Source organism: Castanea sativa, chromosome 5, assembly GCF_040712315.1.
Source record: "Castanea sativa cultivar Marrone di Chiusa Pesio chromosome 5, ASM4071231v1".
NCBI lineage: Eukaryota > Viridiplantae > Streptophyta > Magnoliopsida > Fagales > Fagaceae > Castanea > Castanea sativa.
In genome coordinates, this window is record NC_134017.1 from 48,594,197 (window position 1) to 48,615,587 (window position 21,391).

Consider the following 21,391-nt stretch of genomic DNA (forward strand, 5'->3'; position numbering starts at 1 on the left):
GGATACATTAAATAAAATTATCTTAAATGGGTTTTAAATTGAAGAGCGGTGGTAGTTATATACTGTTTATAGCAAGCTTGAAATCGTGTTTTAAAAACATGATTTCTAGAATGTGTACAATAGTTTATAATCAGCTTAAATTAAATGAAATAACTAAGGGGTTTAATTTGCGATTTTAATTTTATTATTAAAAAGAAAAAATGCTTCTTGTCCAACAAGAAAGAATGGTCATAGAACAAAAAAGAAATCTCTCACTGGCATTCTTTGGGTCTCTCTCTCTCTCTCTCTCAGAAAGACAGCATGGGTGATAGTTAGTACTCATTATCTCTCACCGCTCTCAGGTTACTATGCCATACTTTCAATGTGTTTTGTTTTCACTATTCATGTTTTTGTATACCTCTTCTTCTTATTGTTGTTATTATTGAGGCGTCCTTCATGGAAGCTAGTGTAAATTGAACATGCCTTGACTTCCGTTGGATCAGGCCAAACCTCTCTTGGGATTATAGGTACTTTCTTTTATCATTGTTTTTTGATTACCCATTTGAAAATTTCATGTATCTTCAATTTCATTGTAATGGGCCAAACCTCTCTTGGAATTAAAGGTACTTTCTTTTATCATTGTTTTTTGATTACCCATTTGAAAATTTTCATGTAACTTCAACTTCATTGTAATGGGTCTTCTTGGTTTGCATTCATACACAAGTCTGACATGCTTTCTTGGAAAAATGTCAGATTTTGGACCGGAACCATGAATGATTAATCCAATTGCTGCAAATTTTGATTTTTCAAATAAATTAATTCTTCCTCATTAATTAAGATATTGTGTGTGATAACTACAAATTTGTGTTGTGGGTTTCTATATTGTGCTGCAAAATTGGGAGAAAAGTACACATATTTTCTTCTTTATGAAGGAAAATGCTAAAGATATCACCATTACCGCTAAAAAGTGCTTACAAACTGACATGGCAAACAAATGTGATTGGTATTTGGTGCCACTTCAACAACACAATAAATAGTGTTTGAATTATTTTTTTGTGATTTGGGACACATTAGTTTGTAAGAATTATGTAGCAAAATTTGTAGTATTCCTAGCATCATGCCTCTATGAATATGAAGCTTAAAAATCATGGATGTGCAGTAGTTTCCACATAATAGTCCTTGGTGTAGGCGAAATAATTTGATTTAATCCTTTAGCTAGTGATTATTTGTGTGTTATCTGCATGTATACCTGTAGATATTGATTAATGTGGTATGTGGATATTTTTATCTTAAATTTGTTTACTGATGATATATTTGTGTATTGCCATTGCTAATGGTGTTGTTATTGCTACTGAGAAGAAACATCCTTCTATCTTGGTTGATGAAGAATCTGTGAGTAACTCCTTAAGTTTATAATCACTGGATTGAGGTTTTGTTGCTCCATATTTTTATTATTAGCTCTCTTGTATTGGTTCATGATAGGTACATATAGTGATGTAGTATTTAGAGGCACTGGCTTGTAGACATTTAACATGATATGTGAAATCTAATTCTAAAGTTTATTTGTCACTTCACAGGTTTAAACATCTCTTCTCTCTAAATATGTGAATTGTCTCTAATTTTCTAGAATGTTGTGGCTGCTTTGTTTCAAAGCCATTTCTCCTTCTCTCAATGTTTTCAATATTCAAATCACCTAACATTTTGGCTGCCAGTTAATATGTGATTTTATTTTATCTCAGGTTCAAAAGACAGTGTCTCACATCAAATATTGGAATTGTTTGCAGGTTTGTCTTCTGTGTGTTCATAAAGTAAAGTTTTACTTATATGATTTGTTAAAGGGTATTGTTGCATTTAATCTTCTGGAAGTAGTTATAAATATAATGTCTGATGGCTTTCATATAACCCTTACTTCTCATGTTTTTTGAGCAACAAATCATATAGCCTTTGATCTCTTGACATGGGCTTTGATTTAATAGCTTCAAATCAGAGTGCTAGTTGGTAATATTACCATTTGTTTCATGATATGGGAGCAGTGTAGAATGTGCCTTTGATGATGAGCTAAAACTTCATTTTTCAACTTTGTTAATCCAATCGCCTGTATTTTTTATATTTGTTGCGAGACTTATTGTTATTAAAAAGGGTAATTTGTCTTGCCACAATATCGAATTTGTTAACAGATTAGAGCTAGGTGATTAGTGAAAAGAGATATAAACACCTAGCTAAAAAATGGTTGTACCTAGTGCCTAGTGCACAAAACTCTCACTTTGTGGGTTTTGGGTGAGGCTATGGTAGGCAGCCTTACCTCCAATTGTTTTGGAGAGGCTGATTCCCGGACTCAAATCTACAACTTGTCACTTTTGGTGAAAGACACTATCATCACACCAACTACTTAGGAGTATTCTGGTGTGGTTTTGACTTTATAATTCCTTCCTATAAATCAGCAAACAATTTGATATGGCTTGTTCTTGTAACATGGACACGTGAAAAGGGTGAAGCACCTTTGTCAGCCAACCAACTAGACTTTTGCAGAAAAATATCCACCATCTGGTTTGGTAAACAAAAATGGTAACATGCATTTAGTCAATAAGCAGATCTGTAACTTTAGGTTTTATGTAGGCTATACAGAGAGTGGAACAATAGAGCATTTGAAGGGTTAGAATGGCCCACGACGGGTTTTGAGATGCTTTTACTGTATTCCTTAGTCAGTAACCTATGCAATGCACGAGAAAATTCAGCAAATACGATATTATTTATTTATTTATAAATATGTAGTATCTTATAATTATTGCACTTATTATGATTGTGTTTGCATATAGAAATATTTATTCTACTATTTATAGAAAATATGCTGTGGCAATATCTTAATGGAGGGTGTAAATATATGTGGTTTATAAGGAATCTTTATAGAATTCAAACTCATTTAAAAAAATATATATATTTAGAAGAATGACAGATAAAATATCTGGGCTTTCAAAACTTATGTGTCATAGAAGAAATCAACAAAAGTCAAAGACTATGCTTTTATATACATTATATATTATATTTGTTGTTTAGATAGCACCTCAGGACTTAAATCAATAATAGTAAATAAGTGAAAATTAAATAACAAGTACACACAAAGAACACAAGAATTTATGTGATTTGGCAAACTGCCTACCTCCACAGCGATGAAGAAATTTCACTTTAAAAATAGGGAGATACAATGGTGCACAAGAACGCTTTCAAGAAACTCAAATCCCAATACACCCTAACTCTCTCTCACCCACAAGACAAGAAAACACTATTCTTCTTCTTATGCGGTTTCTGCTAGGTTTTTAGGAATCATCTCAAACCTAATATATATATATATATGTGTGTGTGTGTGTGTGTGTGTGTTATAGGTTGGCTATTACTAGGAATTATATTCCCAGTTGTATTCGGTCATACTTGACCAACATACAAATAGTGGGCTTGGGCTTCAGTGGCAATTCAAGCCACCCACGTCAACAAATCTCCATCTTGGCTTGAATTGATCAAGCAACATGAGCAAACTCCTCCATCGCCTCCACCTTAGCCCTTAAGGGCTCACAAACTGCAAACACCAATCAAGTCCAAGCAGTGCTTGAACTTATTTGTTGGAACTGGCTTTGTCAATGTATCAGAGGCATTCTCACTAGTGAGAATCTTCGACAAAGAAATATCACGAGACGAAACTCATTCTCTGATCATGTGATACCGCACAATAATATACTTTGTTCTTGCACGATATACCTGATTTTTCGCCAAATGAATTACACTCTAACTATCACAATGTAACACCATGCTATCCTGCTTGAAACCAAGCTCATTAACCAGTCCACTAAGCCAAACAACTTCTTTTCCTGCCTCTGTCATCGCCATATATTCTGCTTCTGTAGTGGATAAAGCAACTACATCTTGTAGTGTAGACTTCCAGCAAATTGGGCCAATGGCAAGCCTAAACACATAGCTTGTCATGGACTTTCTAGAATCAAGGTCCCTTGCATAGTCGGAATCCTCATAACCCACGACTTTTGTACTAGCTCTTTGATAAAATAGGATACTGAAATCCTATAAGATATCTAAAGATCCACTTTACCGCATTCCAATGCTCTTTGCCTGGATCTGTCATATACCTACTAACCACATTGACTACATGAGAAATATCAAGCCTAGTGCACACCATCAAATACATGAGACACTTAACTGCATACGCATATGGCACTTTAGACATATACTCTTGACTCCTCATATGAACTTGGACACAATTGTGAGGACAATTTAAAATGGGCAAAAAGCGCTGTACTAACAGGTTTTGCATCAAGCATACTAAACCTCTCTAACACCTTCTTAAGATATCCCTTCTGAGATAACCATAATTTACCAGCTCTTCTATCTTGCTAAATTTCTATTCCAAGGATCTTCTTGGCAGCTCCAAGATCCTTCATGTCAAATTCACTACTCAACAAAGACTTCAACTTCACAATTTCTTGCTAACTCTTTGCTGCTACTAACATGTCATCAACATATAGAGCAAGAAATATATAAGCGCCATCAGCAAGTACTCTAAAATAAACACAACAGTCATACTCACAGCACATGTACACATGTGTGACCATGAATGAATCAAACCGTTTGTACCATTGCCTAGGAGACTGCTTCAAGCCATATAATGATCTCTTCAATAGACAAACATAATCTTCCTTGCTAGGTTCTTTGAAGCCTTCGGGCTGTTGCATGTAAATCTCTTCTTCTAAATCTCCATGGAGGAATGCGGTCTTCACTTCTAGTTGCTCTAACTCCATGTCATGTATTGTCGTAAATCCTAGGATTACTCGAATTGAGGTGTGCTTCGCAACTGGTGAACAAATCTCATTATAATCAATTCCTTCTCTCTATGAGTAACTCTCAGCCACTAACCGTGCCTTGAATTTTTCACCTTCCTTTTTTGACAATGCTTCTTTCTTGTGGAATATCCACTTGCAACCAATAGCCTTCTTTCCCTTGGACAATTTCACTAATTCCTAAGTCTTATTCTTTAATAGTGACTCCATCTCTTTTGACATTTCTACAAGCCATTTATAATTGTCTTTCCTATTTGTAGCCTCCTTGAAAGTGAATGGATCTCCACCACTGGTTACGAGAGCAAAACTAACCATGTCTTTAAAGCCATATCTCTGTGGTGCTTTGTGAATTGGCTTCTCTCTACCTTTAGCAATTGAATAAGGCTTTTCTTGTTGCTGCTGTGGATTAATCTCAACGTCACCCTTATCATTGGGTGAACTATTCTCGTCAAACTCCACCTCAACAGTTAATTTCTCCTGTGGACTATCATCTTATGTCTCTCTGCTTCATTCTATTTCAACATAAAAGCTTCATCAAATATGACATCTCTACTAGTCATCGTTTTCTATGAGATTGGATCCCAAAGCCTGTAGCCTTTAACACCTTTTTCAAAACCAAGAAATATACATTTTCTTGACTTCGAATTCAATTTATAACGCTCTCTACTCTACACATGCACATAAGTTGGACAACCAAAGATTTTTAGACTCGAATAATCAATTGATCTGCCTGACCAAACTTCTTTTGGAATCTTGAAATCAATGGCTGATGATGGAGATCTATTAATAATGAAGCTTGCTGCGTTAACTGTCTCTGCCTAGAACACCTTAGGCAACCTTGCATTCAATTTCATGCATCTGGCTCTTTCTACTAAGATTTTGTTCATTCTCTCTGCAACCCCATTCTGTTGTGGAGTTCCTTTAACTGTGAAGTGATGAGTAATGCCTTTTAATTTACAAAATCTTATGAATTTTTTATCTCTATGCTCTAGTCCATTATTTGTTTTAAGATATTTTATTTTCTTGCCAGTCTGATTCTCAATCTGTGCTTTCCACTTTTTAAATATGCCAAATACATCAAACTTATGCTTCATAAAATAAATCCATACATTTCTAGAGTAATCATCAATGAAACTGACAAAATACTGAGCACAGCTATGAGAAGAAATTGATACTGGATCCCAAAAATCTGAATGAATGTAGTAAAAAATACCCTTACTTGTATGAGAGCCTATCATGAAACTGATTTTATGTTGCTTCCTATACACATAATACTTGCAGAAGTCTAGCTTGCACGTTTTCACCCCCTTCAATAAATTTCTTTTGTACAACTCTAACATACCACGTTCACCAATATGGCCAAGTTGCATATGCCATAATTTTGTGTCGCCAGTGTTGGATTCTACCGGAGTGGTGACTGCAACTCTTCCTGCAATTGTGTTCCCAATCAATCTGTAAAGCGTGCTTACTTTCTATCCCTTCATCACCATCAAAACACCTTTGGTAATCTTCATGATTCCACCATTTCATGAGTATTAATAGCCCAAATCATCCAATACTCCTAAAGAAATTAAATTCTTTGTAAGATCTGGAACATGTTTGACAATACTAAGAACTCTCACAAATCCATCAAACATCTTGATCTTCATGGTACCAATCCCAATAACCGGGCATGTAGCATCATTACCCATTTGGACCATACCACCATTGTAAGGCTTATACGTGTCAAACCAATCTTTCTTTGGAGTCATATGATATGAGCATGCTAAATCTAAAACCCAAGATTCCAATAGAATATTGTTACCTAATGAAACTGAAAGTAAATCTGCACCAACTTCACTGTCATCTAATGTTTCTTCAGCAACACTAGTTGATTCTAGGGGCTTCTTTCCATTCTTCTTCTCCTCTAAATGCTCTTCCAACTCTTTACACTGATTCTTGTAGTGCCCTTTCTTGTGACAATAAAAGCACTCTACATCTTTCTTTGCATGTGATTTAGACTGTGATCTATTCCTGTTAGAGTTCCGTCCTCTTGACCTGCTTCTACCCCCATTGCTTGACTTGGACTTTACAATAAGTCCATCAGCTTGAGAACCATCAGCTTGAGAATCATCACCATCTTGCTTCATCTTTATGTGTGACAAGATAGCACTAGTCACTTCTTTGAGTACTATAGTCTCTTTCCCGTACATCAACATAGTCACTAGATGATCAAAAGAAGTAGAAAGCGACGCTAATAAGAGTAACGCTTTATCTTCATCCTCATAATTCACCCCAAAACTTGACAGTTGGGTGTTCAACATGTTAAATGTGTTGAGATGCTCCAACATATTACAACCCTCCTTTATATGCAAACTATACAATTGTTTCTTCACGTACAACTTGTTTGTTAGATTCTTTCTCCTATAAAGACCTTCTAGTTTTTCCCAAACCTCCTTTGTGGGCTTTGCTTCTAGGATGTTGTGAATGACCTCATCACCTAGGTTGAGATGAATAACGCTAGTTGCTTTCTCATCCATCTTTACCCATTCTACATCCTTCATTGTTTCTGGTTTCTTCTCCTTCTCAAGCAAAGCCTTATGAACTCCTTGTTGAACTAGGAGATCTGTCATCCGCCTTTGCCAAAGAGAAAAATTTCCCTTACCACAAAACTTCTCTACATCATACTTTGTGCTTGATATTTTTATTGTGTTCAAAGGATTGAATCCTAATCTGGCTTTGATACCACTTGTTGTGCAGATAGCACCTCAAGACTCAAATCAATAACAGAAAACAAGCAGAAATTAAATAATAAGCACACACAAAGAACACAAGAATTTATGTGGTTTGGCAAACTGCTTACCTCTATGACGATGACAGAGAAATTTCACTCTAAAAATAGGGAGATACAATAGTACACAAGAACACTCTCAAGAAACCCAAATCCCAAAACACCCTAACTCTCTCTCACCCACAAGATAAGAAAACGCTATTCTTCTTCTTATGCGGCTGCTACTAGGTTTTTAGGAATTTTCTAATTCTCTCTTTTTTTTTTTTCTTTTTTTTTGCTGTTCATCTCAAACCTAATATATATATATATATATATATATATATATATATATATATATATATGTTATAGGTTGGCTATTACTAGGAATTATATTCCTAGTTGTATTCGGTCATACTTGACCAACATACAAATAGTGGGCTTGGGCTTCAGTGGCAATTCAAGCCACCCACGTCAACAATATCTTATTTGGGTCATGATGATTTGTCATTAAGAGGTTTCTTGGACATAGTTACCATGGTTTTGGTTGCAATTATCCATTTGGTTGTATTTTTTTTCCTTGCCTCTATATACTTTGCCAAATCAATGTAACGGATTGGAGTGGTGGATGGATTGAATTACTTAACATGTATTCTATACTACAAAGATTATAACTTGTGTGAAAATGGCATGCTTGGAGGAACCAATTCCTATTATGCAACTTGTAAGGGAAACTGCATAGTTGTTATGCTGAAGATCACTCAGTTTAGGTAATCAAAATATCTTTAATATGATATCAACTGTGTTACAATCATTATTTGATTAGGTGTCTAGAAAAATTATTTGACCCCTATTAGGTCACTTAGACTCTTCATGGTCAATGTTGATGCAACAGGTAGGCCTAGTGGTGGTTGGTAGCCGATGGTTGGCAATGGGCAAGCAATGATGGCCTACCAAGCAATGGTGGCCTACCAAGAATCAGGTAGACCTTGTGACAGTTAGTGGCATTGATGGTTGGCAAGTGGTGGCCAATTGATGGTGGTAGGGGGAAGTGATCAGTCATTGTCTCGCAGGGTGGGGGTGGGGCTGGGGGCGGGGGGGGAGGAGGTTGCGGCATAGAGGTGTTAAAAGGGATAAGGATGGTAAGGATAAACACAAGAATGTTTTCGATTTATAAATATATTAAAAAAAAGTGTAAATATTTGCTTTAACTTTCCGTTGAGTAAAATTTTTAGATGCACCTAATACCTGAAAATTCAAAAACAGTTTATGCCAAAAACAAATGAAACCTTAGAGTTTTGTTGTTTTTTGTAGTTATACTTGCACTCGATGATTCTTGAATTATGACCTCACACTCCTTGCCATTATTGTTGGAAGCAGAAGTGTCATTTAAGCTAGAGCTCATTGGCTAGGACCTTAAAGATTTTATGACACTTTGTTTGCTTAAAATAGAGCAAGTGTCCCTGGTAAAGCATAATGTTGGGGACTGGATTTTTTGTTGTGCGATTTATAAATTTAGCTTTTTCCAACCCAAAATATTTTGCATGTAGGTCAGAATTACCTATTTGGAAAGGGAAAAAAAGGATGCAAGCTCTGTGAATATAAATGCAAGCTTTATTTCAATTTGAGAAATGCTCCCATAACCTGCATTTTTAATGTCATAATTAAATTTGAGAAATTTAGTTATTTGACTGTCCTGTCCCTGACTTTTTCTTTATTTTATTTCAAGGCAACAACCAGCCTTGCTTTTGTTAGGGGGATGGAACCATGGTTAATAAGCTTGACCATATTTTTCTGAGCATCAGAAAATTAGGGAAGCATGCTTATTAGTTATCTATTTGTTTACAAGTTCAATACAATTGACTATTTCCTTTTCTTGCGAGTGGTGTAAGGCCCTTTGGAGTATCTCTGCTGGTTGCTAGGTTTGATGACTATGGACCACAATTATACCAGGTATTTGTTTTTCTGATATGCTAATTATAGTTACTAACTGGCACCTTTGAACATGTTGGCATACAAAAACCTTCTTTTACACTAAATTTATAAAATTATTTTGTCTCTGTCTTTTTCTTGTCTCAATTGCAATCAACTTGCAAATATTTTCACTAAGTCACATCTTAAGGGACGCCTTAGTGATTAGGTTGACAACCTCATACTGGTCTCACATCTACCTTGAGTTTGAGGGGGGCTATTAACGTGTATAGTGTTGTGGGCTTGAGGCCCAACTAAATTACTTGTATAGCACACATTCTTGTACTAGACTCAGTGGCGGAGCCAGGAATTTAGGTTAGGGGGGGCAAGATTAAAAGACAAGATTGGAAGTAAAAAATTAATCTAAAAAGATTAATCAATATTAATAACAAAATAAGTAAACAACTATATGATAATGTAATTGTCATACAGAATCTAACATAAAATGTAAACTTTAATTTATTTTTTCACACCTAGCTTATTTTACTCAATTGCCCTCGACGATTTTTCATATTTTGAAACCCAACTTGAATGCTTTTAAAAACTGCACAGCAACTCTAAGATCCAAAGAAAGAAACTGGATTGAAAAGAAATTTTTTCGTTGTGATGGGAGGCGTGCCTTGTTTGCATTATATATACTTTTTTTTTTTTTTTTTCAGAGTTCTATTGACTTCTAATCCGGGTAGGTGTAGCAAAGTTGTTATAGAGATCATTAGAATTGTGATCAGGGGGGGCACCAAGAAAATTGAGAGAGTTGTTCTTATGGATTTGAACTGTGTAAAGCAATGATCCATCTTTTGATATGCACGGCACTAGCTCTGCTGCAAGTCTAGTCTTGTCTTTGTAGTTGGGTGGCATGAAGGGACCCCTATGAAAACAATTGAAATTTCAGGGGGGGCACCTGCCCCCCCTCGCCCCCCCTCCCTCCGCCCCTGACTAGACTCTTACTTGTATTGCACTCATATGCCTCCTACATAGATGCACTTATGTATATTCCTTCGCTATGAAATACAATATTATTCAATTCAGTATTTCTAACCGTCTCCTCATTGACACGTGGTCTTGTTATTCTCTTCCACTTAATTCTGCATGTTGAGAGTGGGGCTGGGTGTGCACGTGGTTCATAGTGCGTGCTTCACTGTCTATCGTACTTGCGGGCTCAGCATGCGTGGTTTCATGTTCATCTCGTACCTCAGTATTGTCGTGCATTGAATTCTTGGTTTTGTCTCCAAAACGTCTGCTTGTTTCTTTTTCAGTGCATGCAAAATCATTGTTTTGTTTCAGGTCAACTCCCATTATGGGCCCACTCAGATCCTCATCCCCAGATTGTGTGGAATGGAGTTTATTTTCATCCAAGAAATCCGCTACATGTGCCTGCCTTGTGTCAGTCCTAGTCAGACTCCTAAGGTTTACGTGGAACAATGAAGCCCCAGCACGAGCACCGCTGCCGTCGTTCTGCTGCTGTGTGGTGTTTCTGTCGTGAAACCATTGGGATATTTAAATTTATTAATTGGGATAAAATTTGTGATAAGTAAAAAAAAATTGGGATTTGAACGAAAGAAAGATGATATACGTTACTGTGGATGGATAGAGATTTGTGATAATTAAATAGAATTTAGATAACAAAAATTTTGGAATGTTTTAAAGAATTAAAAAAAAAAAAACATAGAAATTTTTAGATAAGAATGAGTAGTTTTTACATTTTACGCGAGTTAGGTATTTTTTGGAAGTATTAAATTTTTTTTTAAAGATAATTGAAGTATTTGAATTCAAATAGATAACAAATATAAATAAGAATTAGACATTTGAATACAAATTGGTGGTGAGAATTACGTTTTTTTTTTTTTTCTTTTTGTATGTGAGATGGTATTACTATTTTAATTTTTTTTTTGCTTTTTTGTAGGAAAAAAAATAAACTAAAGGGTATGTTATTTTAGAATTTGTATGAGAATATTTTGTTAGGCCAAAAATTGAAGATGAAACAAAGGAATTCTCTTATTAATAGTACACACACTATAAAACCAAAACTTCTGACATTTTGTTGACCTAATGAGAATTTGCCACAATGAAGTTTGCGTCTCTCACAATTATCCATGTTGCCAATATTTTTTTAATTTTAATTTAAAAAAAAATCAATTATTGATTAATTTCAACAATTACATCCCGATAAGTGTCTTCTCAAAAATAAAATCCCGATAAGTGAAACCTCCCAATAACCCATACCTCTCTCTCTCTCTCTCTCTCTCTCTCTCCCCCATTATCGAGTCTCACTATCAACAGCTTTGCCACTGCCATAGTTACCATAAACCACCATAGCCATCACAAGAACTTAGCCCAACTCACCAATGCATTGAGCTTCAGCCCCATTTCAAATAGATGAGTTCTCTAATCATATTGTAACTTCTTTATTTCTACAATTTAAAACTATTGGGTTTTGATTCGTAAGAACCATTTGGCTATTGATTTTGAATGGTGGTTGTGCTTTTGATTGTGGCAATTTGAGGTTAAAATTTCAGTGCGTGGGGGTTTTTTTTTTTTTTTTTTTTCATCTTGGTTTGTAAGCAAAATTGGGATTGTAAGGACTGGATTTAACTCCAGAGCCCAAACAACTGAAGGACCTAGGCCCAAATAGCCAAACACAATGAATTTTATAGAGAGTGAGCTCCAAAACTAGTTTTATGGGTGAGATAGCGCTTACCATGGACCAATAACAACAAAGATACAAGGAAAAATGGAAGGCAATTACAGTATTGAGAAGGATAATTCTCCTCGGATAAGTCCGAGGAGACTTGTTCTTGGATATACCACTGTTGGGTTTTTATATAGTTTCAGTTCTTGGTTCTACAGTGTTTTTTTCTGCTATTTCTCCGATCTCTTCTCTCCGGGGGGCCTTCTATCTTATGTAGACCCTTTTAGAGATGATCCTAGTCTTCCATTTGTTGATCACACAGGCCACCACTTAAGTGCTAGTCCCATCAAGTACTTCTTCTGAACTCCTGTGAGATACGACAACCAAGACAGTACCGTTCAAGAGTCTTCTCTATATAAATGTAGCCAGGAGGTTAGGTGCAATGCATTAAATGGGGTGGCAGCCACCAGTTTCTCAATTACTTCAGCACTAGTCCCCCTTCCTAAAGCCCTTTCTGTACTGTAAGGTTTCTTCTGATGACGTATTGATGACGTGACCATAGAATTTGAGGACGCAGACTCCTCGGCATAGCAACTGCCCTTCTCGACCGTGTTATGACACGTGGCGTAATTGCCTTACTCGGAACTCTAGTACCCCACAGGGAGCTATAGGGTTAGGGTTGTTGTATTTGAGCGTTTCAATAGTTATAGAAATATTTCTTCTTATTTGGATCCCATATGATTGTTTAGTTACCAAGTTGCTAGTGGTTGGAATGGAAGTTTTTCTACACATCTAAATTCAATTTTTTTTTTTTGTATTTTAAAAACATGTATAAAAAGATAAGTTATAATCAAATTGTAGAGTAATAATCTTATTTTTAACAAATTTAGAATATGTATTAAGAACATAGAAAACATGAAATCCAACCATAGGATTTTCAAAACATTAATCCAATAAAAAAATTAAATAATATAGGATTCCTTAAAATTATTCCGTTATCTTGGTTCTTGCATGTAGCTCTCTCTCTCTCTCTCTCTCTCTCTCTCTCTCTCTCTCTCTCTCTCTCTATATATATATATATATATAAATTTTATTTTATGGAATATATGCTGTACATTGATAAACTTGTTTAGATTATTTTAGAATAACTTATATAGATTTTAGAGTAGGCTAAGTCAGTCTTATATATATAAGCTCACGTAATTAATTTCTCTCTCTTTCTCTCTCTCTCATGAATTTTTCTACCATAATCAACTACTGGACAAAAATTTGGTTTACAATAATACTTGGAAGATGGCGTGATGGCTAAATTTAAATGCACAAGAAAACTGATTTGTAAATTTTATAAATAGAAAATGTTAAAACTATTTTCAATTTTATTTAACAAACTTACAAGCTAACATAATAATAATGGATTCTCAAAAAAAAAAAAAAAAAAAAATAATGAAAAATTGATTTGTGCATTCGTCATATTAATAACATAAAAAATAAATTTCTTTATTATGTCTTTGTTGTGTTTTTCAAAATTTTACATATCAATTTTGTAAAACCCATATCACTCTTCTCGGATTGAGATCTGAACTGAAGAAAGTGGATTTATTTTTTTCTCCTGCATTAGCACCTGGAAGGCTTGAAGTGACTGATGAGTACCTGGTGTGATGTTTATGTCTTGGCATAACACGTTCATGCCTAGCAGTTCATTTTTAAAATTTAAGAATACTTTTTATATTCTTATTTGGACTTGCAAAGTTAATAATAATTTTATTTTTCATATCATATCTTCTTCTTTTTTCATAATCAGATCATATCTTCAGTTGGCTGGCTTTAGCTTCACCTTGAAATTATAATTCACATCAGTTGTGGATTAGCTTCAATGGATCCATAAAATGTCAGCTAGCTCTATTTAGGGCACATTCAAAATTCCATTAATTAGTAAAAGATCAAATCATGAAATTCTAATGCCACATATAGTAGGTTGTTCTCACTCCGAATTGCATCATGGGAAGATAGTAGAATTTACTGCAAGAATCAAAAAAATATAGAGGCTACGGTAGGATTAGTATTAGTAGTTTTAGTGCTTAAGGAAGTTTAAAGAAGAAAAGTTGTTGATAAGAATAAGAACTATATATGGATTAATTATTGGAGCAATTACACTTAATTTTTTTTTTTTGAAAAGGAATATAAAAACCTTGGTGCACTTCGCGAGTTTGAGTTTATTCATAAAGCTTGCATGTTAGAAGATACTTTGAAAAAAAAAAAAAAAAAAAAAAAGGAAAAGACTGGCAACTGTCAAATTTGAAATGGTGAGTATTAACTGCATGTGAAATTACAATTTTGATCTAGTTTCTTACTGAAACGTCCTAATTTGTTGATTTGTTATAAATTGGATACGTGTCAATTTTGTATCCAATCTTTTTTTTTTTTTTTGAGTGCAAAGTACGCCACCCTGAACTTAAACAACATTAACCTTATATAAAATTACCTTAAAACACATTTCAATGTAGTTCTTAATTTTTTCTGAAAACTCATCTGCCTATTTGCTAAAAGTTGATTAATGTGTATGACTTGCATCGATCCGGACACAATACAGAAAGGATATGTATATATATATATCCAAAATTGGACACTTATAATCTCGTATCCCATCTAATACTCTAGTGCAATGACAATAACCTAGTACAAAGTATTTTTGTGCTTAAGGGGGAGGTTATACATAAGTAAATAAAGTTAAAAATAAAAGGTGTTACCAAACCGAGAAGATGTGCTTGTGTGAAATTGTCCATGCAATTTCCTACTAAAAGAAGTGCTCAACAAATCCCTGCTTTGTTGCATATTTCATGCACGTTAAACATAAATAATACTGCATGTTCTAGTTGAGTAAAGCACTAATGCATTTGACTCAATAAGTACGAGAATAATTTCATCTGTGAATGTCGGCACACATTGTTGAACAATCTACGTTGGTTATTTTAATTTTTTGTGTAAGGCAGAAGAATTGCCTGGCAAATCACCTTTGGCAGAGGGCACACTAAAGCAATGAATGGGTCGCGCGCTTAGTGGCTGCCTGCCAATGGAGATTCTGCCCTGTAATGCGACCGCACTTTCAAGGAGTGTTCGCATCCAAACTTGTTATTTATGCATGGTAGCCTAGAAGAGGCATATCCCATGGAACAATGCCTTTTTTTTTTTTGGTTTTTTATGTGGTTAAAGGCTTTCTATCACTTTATTCTGTATTCCCTACCTCTCCAAATCATAATCACATATTTGAATTCCATTCGTAGAATTTGACTTTATTTAGACTCCGTGGGTCAAAACAAAACAAGTATTACTACGACTTTGTGATGTGTGTTGTCTTGTCAATATATTAGCATGGCAGTATAAATCACACTAATGTGGGTATCTTTCAGAACAAAATCCTCACATGATTCTTATATATATATGTATATATATATATATATATATATATATATATATATATCAACTTTGTTCAGTCAATGCATGATTAGAAACCCCTCAAATTTTTTTTTTTTTTAATGTCCCAACCTGATGAGGTTGAAAATATCACCAGTAAGTTGCAAGCACCCTCCATAACTGATGAAACCTGCAAACAGAAAACAAATAGACCTCAAAGAGAGCACCGGTGTGGTGCCGGCCGAAAACCCTCCGAAGGTCAAGTTAGAATTTCTTTTCAACCCTAAAGTGATAGAGTTGAGTCAGATATGCGTACCTTTAGTCAAGGGGGTTTTGGATGTATTTATAGGGGTGTAGAGTCGGCCTTTTTTCCTTGATTACCAAGCTCTTTCCTTTCATGATCAAAACTCTTTCCTTATAAAATTCCTTTGATTAAGGCTAATGTGTAGCGCAAGAATTATTCGTATTTACGTTTGCGTGAATCACACTCAAGGCCATGTCAGTCCTAATCTCATAGCATGGTTTGAGGTAGCCTGGAGAGCGATGCATAAATTCTTTCCGTCCGTCTACCACAGATCCGTCCTCTTTAAGCCATATTGCCCGTCACCTTAATTTAATCATACCAGCAAGACCGTCATGTTAGTTTTACTCTCATCAGATGCCCCCTCATTCCGTGATACCGTCATCTCTACGAAGCGGTTTCACGGAATGACAGTTATAGTTTCTGACGGACAGGCTGGAAGCTGTCATAAATGCTCAGGGACACGTGGGGAGATTTCAATGGTCGTTTGCTCGAATCGAGGCGTCGCTTCGTTTACCGCGCCGTTCCCCCTATATATATATATCACCCACCGTATTCATTTTTACACTTTTTAGAGAATTTTCTGATCAGAGCGCAACCGTCATCCCTTTTCAGAGAGCAACCGTCTCCTTTGGAAGCCGGGAAACAACGTGGTGATAACTTTCTCCGTCGTGAGCGTCTCGCCATCTACTTGTAAGTTTCTCTCACCGTCTGCTTGTAAGCTATCCTTATACAACGTTTCATTCTTTATTTCCCTTGTTGGTCCCGTCGTCGGTATAAATCTAGAGCCTTAGGCTTCCTTTACCCGTCATATGTAGGTGTCAGATGTCTAGTGAGGCATCAAGTAGTCAATCTTGTGCCCGCGAAGGAGCGGGTTATGAAGAGGTGTTCCCGTCAGGTCAAGCAGACCAAGACACCTCCAGCGGGGAGAGGGAACCGTCGTCTAGCTCTCCTTCCCATGGGGAAGATGAAGGGCAAGATATGGACGGGTCAGAGTATGACTCGATTGACAGCCTGGACGGTGTCGACCCCCCGGTCCAATCCGTCATTGGTCCTGACGGCTTCAGGGAGTTCGTCCTGCTCCCTTTGTGGACGGTGAATGACTTTGTGTCAACCATCAAACCAGCGCACTTCAACACGTTGAGGCAAAAATACCAAATACCCGACACCATATCCATCCGTCTACCATTCAAATCAGAAAAATGCTATTACTACGGTCTTGAAGACGTCGGTGTCTACGAGCAGATGCTAAAGGCGGGTCTTCGATTTCCCCTAAGTGCATTGCACCGTCGTCTCCTCCAGTAGCTGGGTCTGGCCGTCACCCAGATATCTCCGAACGCATGGAGGGTTTTCCTAAGCGTTGAGGTATTGTATGGCGTTATGTCTGACGGAGCTAGACGGTTAACAGTGGAAGAATTTTTTCATTGTTACCGTCCGTCGGAAATTACCAAGTCAAGGGGAATGTACAGCTTTGTGCCAAGGAGTCCGGTACTTAGGCTTGTATCCGAGACCCCAGATTCTAATCGTAACTGGAAGGGTCGTTATTTCTTCCTTCGCGGAGATAACTGGATGTGTCGTCCAGGCGACGACAACTACATGCCGGTTGATAAAACGTGGGGTATAATGCCCCCGTCTGGTACGAGTCCGTCTACTCATTAATCGTCACTAATTTTCATTTTCATGGATTTTGTCTTAACCCTTTTTTTTATTTATTTTTTTATTTATTTTTTTTTTTTTACAGCGAGGGGCCGTCCACCTATCTCAACCGAACAGTTTGGTTTTCTGGAGAGAATCTTCCAAAAGACAAAGTTGTCTGAGCGGACCTGGTCGAAGCTCGTCACATTGGACACGTTACATTGGTATTGTGACAGTCCTGAACCTACACCCATCGCCAGAAGATACGACACAGGTGTTCGCAAACGTAAGTTCTGGAATCTTTCCGTCAATAGTCTAGCTTTATGTTTTTCCTTTGTTGACCGTCTTCTTTTGCAGAAATGGATGACGCCAGGAGACGGGCTATTATCAAACAACAAGCAGCAAAAAAGAAGCAGGGGGGCGATGCTTCAAGGGTGGATCCGTCACAGACGGCCCCTAAAAGGCCGTCTTCTGAGAGGTTGGACCGTCACTCCAAGAAGCAAAAACTTGTGACGGGCCTACCTGCCGGTCAGGGGTCCGGCACGGCAAAACCAGCGCCCAAGCTAGGAATTGGCAAGGGTAAGGGTTTGATGACCAACCCGGACCCCGTCAAGGAGAAGCCCCCCGTCCTGCTTCGTGAAGACCCCCAATACGCTCTCCGTCGTATTGGGTCCATCATAACCGACGAAGATTATGAAGATCTGGGGAACCATGCCACCGAGGCCATGGGGGAGACTTGTCTGTACAGCTTAGCTCAGGTTAGTTCCCGTCATAGGCCCATTCCGTCCTTTTCACTTCGTTTCGTTCTTATCCGTCTTGAAGTTATTTTTATGCGGACTGTTGCAGGGTGTATTAATGGCCAAGGGCCTGTCAGACTGTTGCTTGGCCCAGGAAAGAGCCCTTGAACGGGTACGTGCTAAGGCAAAGGTGACGGCGGAAGAACTAGACGACCTGAAGCTATGGAGGGTCCGTCATGAGAAAAAGCTGGCGCTCTCCGAGCAGACTCGCGAAAACTTAGAGAAGGAGGTTGAGCTGCTCAGGAAGACGGTGAAAGCCCATGACGACAATATCCTTCAAGCAAAAATCGATGCCGTCAGGGAGTACCGAGATTCCGACGCCCTTCTGACGGAGCTTGGTTCCTCTTTTAGCGACGGGTTCGATGACTGCATCCGTCAGGTTAAGGCGTCCTTCCCTGACTTGGACTTAGCTCACATAACCATAGATGCTGAGGCCCGAACCCCTGCTCACCCCGTCGACTCTGAAGGGACAGAGGAACTCTTTGGTGAGGTTCCGGATGATGACGGGGCCGCTAAAGCTACAGAGGAAACAACCGTCACTGACCTTCTCCAGCCGTTGCCTGAAGGCCCTGAGGAACCCGTCACGATTAAAGATTAATGTAATTTGTAGCGATAGGGAACAATTTCACTTTCTGTATTTGTTCAACTTTTTGTCATCGAACTGCACTGTCTTTGGTAATCCGTTTATATTTTGAACCGTCGTTTGCATGATATCTTCAATATGTCTTGGGCTATCCGTTCATTTTGATTGAATTTCGCTCTTTTGCTTATTTATTCAGCTCTTCATTTTAATTATCCGTCCGCTGTAGGCTTTTCATCCATTGGATGATCCGTCCACTTTGTGGACTCGTAGGTTTTTCATCCTTTGGATGATTCGTCCACTCTGTGGACTCGTAGGACTTTTCATCCTTTGGATAGTCCGTCCACTTTTTGGACTTGTAGATTTTTCATCCTTTGGATGATCCGTCCACTTGGTGTTCTTACAGGTTCTTCATCCTTTGGATGATCCGTCCACTTGTTGGACTCGTGGGTTTCTCATCTTTTGGATGATCCGTCCACTTTGCGGACTTGTAGGTTTTTCATCCTTTGGATGATCCGTCCACTTTGTGGACTCATAGGTTTCTCATCTTTTGGATGATCCGTCCACTTTGCGGACTTACAGGTTCTTCATCCTTTGGATGATCCGTCCACTTGTTGGACTCGTGGGTTTCTCATCCTTTGGATGATCCGTCCACTTTGCAAACTTGTAGGTTTTTCATCCTTTGGATGATCCGTCCACTTTGTGGACTCGTAGGATTTTTCACCCGCATACGTTTCTCATTTTCTTAAACAAAAACTCCATTCTCATAAGTTCAATAGAACAAATTGTCAATGGAAAAGAAAACATATTGTCAATGAAAAAGGAAACTTGAGTTTAAAGTAGAAACGATGACTGTCTAAAAATGAACTAAAAATAAGGTAATAGGTTTCCGTCTGATGACTGCTGCATTACTGGTAGTATTTCTTCAGGTGCTCCGCATTCCAGGGGTGGCCCAATCTCCTTCCGTCTAAAGCCTCCAGGTAGTACGTTCCTTTCCTGTGCCATGAGATGATTCTGTATGGGCCTTCCCAGTTAGGACCCAGCTTTCCTAGGGATGCATCCTTCGTAGAGCCAAGCACTTTTCGTAACACTAGATCTCCAACCTTGAAGTCTCGGTGCCGGACCTTGGAGTTGTAGCATTTTGCCATCATGTCTTGATACCGCGCCATTCTCTGGGCAGCCGCTGCCCTGACTTCGTCTAGAAGGTCAAGCTCTAGACGTAATGCTTCGGTATTCTTGCTTTCGTCATAGCTCTCCACGCGGTAGCTTGTTAATCCCACTTCTGCCGGTATGATGGCCTCAGCGCCAAATGCCAATCGAAACGGTGTCTCTCCTGTTGGCATCCTTGCCGTTGTTCTGTACGCCCATAGCACACTTGGTAGTTCATCTGGCCATATGCCTTTTGCCCCCTCGAGTCGGGTCTTGATAATTCTTAGCAAGGACCGGTTCGTGACTTCAACTTGTCCGTTGGCCTGTGGGTGCGCGGGCGACAAGTAGTGGTTCTTGAATCCCAGCTGAGAGCAGAAGTCTCGGAATGCATCGTTGTCGAATTGCTTCCCATTGTCGGAAACGAGCACTCTCGGGATCCCATATCGGCAAATGATACTTCTCCATACAAAGCCGCGAATGTTTTTCTCCGTGATAGTTGCAAGGGCTTCGGCTTCCACCCACTTGGTGAAGTAGTCGATGCCAACCACCAAGAACTTCAGTTGTCTTGCTGCTATTGGAAATGGGCCCATGATATCTAACCCCCATTGTGCAAACGGCCATGGGGCCGTCATGGGTGTGAGTTCCTCAGTTGGCTGTCTAATGAGATTGCCAAACTGTTGACACTTGTCGCAGGCTCTGACGTACGTATGGGCATCCTTCTGCATGGTCGGCCAGTAGTACCCCGCTCGGAGTAGCTTGTGCACTAGAGACCTTGATCCCGAGTGGTTTCCACTCCTTCGTGAACTTCCCTCATCACGTAGTCGGCTTTGTCATGGCCGAGGCACCTTAGATACGGTCGGGAGAATCCTCTTTTGTAGAGGATGCCTTTAATCAGTACAAATCGGGCAGCCTTAACCTTCAATTTTCTTGCGTCTTCCCTGCTGTCTGGCAGCTTCCCGTCCTTGAGGTACGCCACGATCGGAGCTGTCCAATCGTCCTTAGTGCTTAATTCCTGTACACGAACGTTATCTAGTAGCGATGAATGTTGGACGAAGGACAATACCTGTTCTGGAGCGATCATGGGTTCGGCCGAAGCAGCCTTGGCGAGTCGGTCCGCCTCTTGATTCTCTTCTCTTGGGACCTGAGCTATCGTGAATTGGAGGTTACTCGCTAGTTCCTTCACTTCTCCGAGGTACCTTCTCATTCGTTCATTCCTGCAATCATAGCTCCCATTAACTTGGCTGGCTACGACTTGAGAGTCGGAGTAGACTACTGCCTTCCTTGCCCTGCCGCTATCGCAAGTTCCAATCCCGGCCACCAGGCCTCATACTCGCTTCGTTGTTCGTAGTGGG

At 38.4% G+C, this 21,391-nt stretch overlaps 1 long non-coding RNA gene across 1 annotated transcript; it reads left to right on the top strand.

The window, feature by feature from the left end:
* Positions 1 to 8,665: 8,665 nt before the first annotated feature.
* LOC142637142 (uncharacterized) lies at positions 8,666 to 11,134 on the top strand. Its single transcript, XR_012844561.1, has 3 exons — positions 8,666 to 8,708; positions 9,459 to 9,519; positions 10,822 to 11,134. It is a non-coding gene; the product is annotated as an uncharacterized LOC142637142 (long non-coding RNA).
* The last annotated feature ends 10,257 nt before the right edge of the window (positions 11,135 to 21,391 follow it).